This window comes from Cucurbita pepo, unplaced genomic scaffold (assembly GCF_002806865.2).
Source record: "Cucurbita pepo subsp. pepo cultivar mu-cu-16 unplaced genomic scaffold, ASM280686v2 Cp4.1_scaffold000149, whole genome shotgun sequence".
NCBI lineage: Eukaryota > Viridiplantae > Streptophyta > Magnoliopsida > Cucurbitales > Cucurbitaceae > Cucurbita > Cucurbita pepo.
Genome location: NW_019646440.1, coordinates 171,858 through 174,350, shown reverse-complemented (window position 1 = coordinate 174,350; position 2,493 = coordinate 171,858).

Here is a 2,493-nt window from a genome sequence, read left to right as displayed (position 1 = left end):
GTAAGTCCATGGCTGTGTTTTAAGATAAAGGTTATGTTTTATGGAATTTAAATGAAGTCTTCCGCATTCAATGTTTATGGTACGTATACAGTAGCGACCTTAAATTAAGTAGAAAATTTTGGGTCGTTACAGAAGATAAAGGGGTACCCCCGTGCCCAGCCCATGCAGACTAGCCACCCCTCTACATAGTACATTTTGAGGCATTTTTGGTATGCCAGGCCTAGATACGATTTTTCTGAGCGGTCATACGATCAAATATCTCAAGTTTTAGATGGTTTCTTTCCATGAACTCGTTTGATTCATGAATGGGACATTGTAATGGATCTAGAAATCAAGTTTCATAGTTTTTCAACCAACCAATTTTTTTTTAATGAATTTTTAAATATTAAATAATAAAAAATTAGAAAAAATAGCTAGAGCGGTAAAAAAAAAAAGAAATTTTATGGGAAAGATTCTTTCATGTTGCTTAGCTCCCAGAAACAAATTTACAACAAAACGACCATTCTACATGTTATTTCACAATTAATGGTATTGGGTGATGGATGGGGCACGGGCGAGGCAAGGCGGGGCGCGCGCGAGAGAAGTCGGGTGGGGCTGGGATGGGTGCGCGCGAGAGAACTCGGGCGGGGCAGGGCAGGGCGCGCGCTGGAGCACACGGGCGGGAAAGGGCAGGGCGTGCGCAGGACAACGCAGACAAGGTTGGACGGAGCTGGGCGCGCGGGCAGAAGCACGTGGGCGGGGCGGGGCAAGGGGCACGCGCGCGGGAACACGCAGGTGGGGCGAGGCAGGCGAGCGCGCGAGAACATTCCAACACTGCCTTACTGTGGGCGTTTTGCCACCATCAATCGGCCTCGACCTCCGACCACCACCCCCACGCCCCATGCATATGCCCATGTGCGACACATAGTCCTACCCCCGTGCCTANGGGGGTGGCGGAAGATATAGGGGGTACCCCCGTGCCCAGCCCATGCAGACTAGTCACCCCTCTATATAGTACATTTTGAGGCATTTTTGGTTTGCTAGGCCTAGATACGATTTTTCGGAACAGTCATACGGTCAAATATCTCAAGTTTTAGATTTTTTTTTCGTGAGCTCGATTGATTCATTAAGGGGACATTTTTTTTCAACCAACCAAGTTTTTTTTCAACCAACATTTTTTTTCGTAAAAATCAAGTTTCATAATTTTTCAACCACCATTTTTTTTAATGAATTTTTAAATATTAAATAATAAGAAATTAGAAAAAATAGTTAGAATTGTAAAAAAAATCTGAAATTTTACCCGCATCATTCTTTCATGTTGCTTAGCTCCCAGAAAAAAATAGAATAAAAAAACCACTTCCCACGTGCTTGCCCTCCAATTGACATTAAATATACGCTATTGAAGTTGGAATTACCGCGGTNTGGCACCAGACTTGCCCTCCAATTGATCCTCGTTAAGGGATTTAGATTGTACTCATTCCAATTACCAGACTCGAAGAGCCCGGTATTGTTATTTATTGTCACTACCTCCCCGTGTCAGGATTGGGTAATTTGGGCACCTGTTGCCTTCCTTGGATGTGGTAGTCGTTTCTCAGGCTCCCTCTCCGAAATCGAACCCTAATTCTCCGTCACCCGTCACCACCATAGTAGGCCACTATCCTACCATCGAAAGTTGATAGGGCAGAAATTTGAATGATGCGTCGCCGGCACGATGGTCGTGCGATCTGTCGAGTTATCATGAATCATCAGAGCAACGGGCAGAGCCCGCGTCGACCTTTTATCTAATAAATGCATCCCTTCCAGAAGTCGGGGTTTGTTGCACGTATTAGCTCTAGAATTACTACGGTTATCCGAGTAGCAAATACCATCAAACAAACTATAACTGATTTAATGAGCCATTCGCAGTTTCACAGTCTGAATTAGTTCATACTTACACATGCATGGCTTAATCTTTGAGACAAGCATATGACTACTGGCAGGATCAACCAGGTAGCATTCCGACATAATGTTGCAGACCACTTGCCACTAAATTTCACCATCTTCGCCTCCCAAGAGAGTGTGAGAGAGGCAACAATGGGGACAATGTAGGAGCAAACGTCATTCGTTCATGCTTCATTTAACAATACATAGGCAACATGTTCCAGGGGTTTCCCAANACGTGCCAACCATCAACCATCCTCAAGCCAGCCCAAGTTAGAAGGCAACATCGCAACATTTCATTATCAACAAGGCTCATGTCGCACGCCCAAAGGCACCCAACACTACCTCACCATGCAAGTTCCGCCACCGCATTGCCGCCGTCAACCGCCCTCATCCGCCGACCACCACCCTCACGCCCCAAGCATATGCTCATGTGCGGCGCATACTGCTTGGGGCGTGGGGGTGGCGGAAGATATAGGGGTACCCTCGTGCCCCGTCACCCTCTATATAGTACATTTTGAGAAATTTTTGGTCTACCAGGCTTGGATACGATTTTTCTGAGCCGTCATACGGTCAAATATCTCAAGTTTTAGA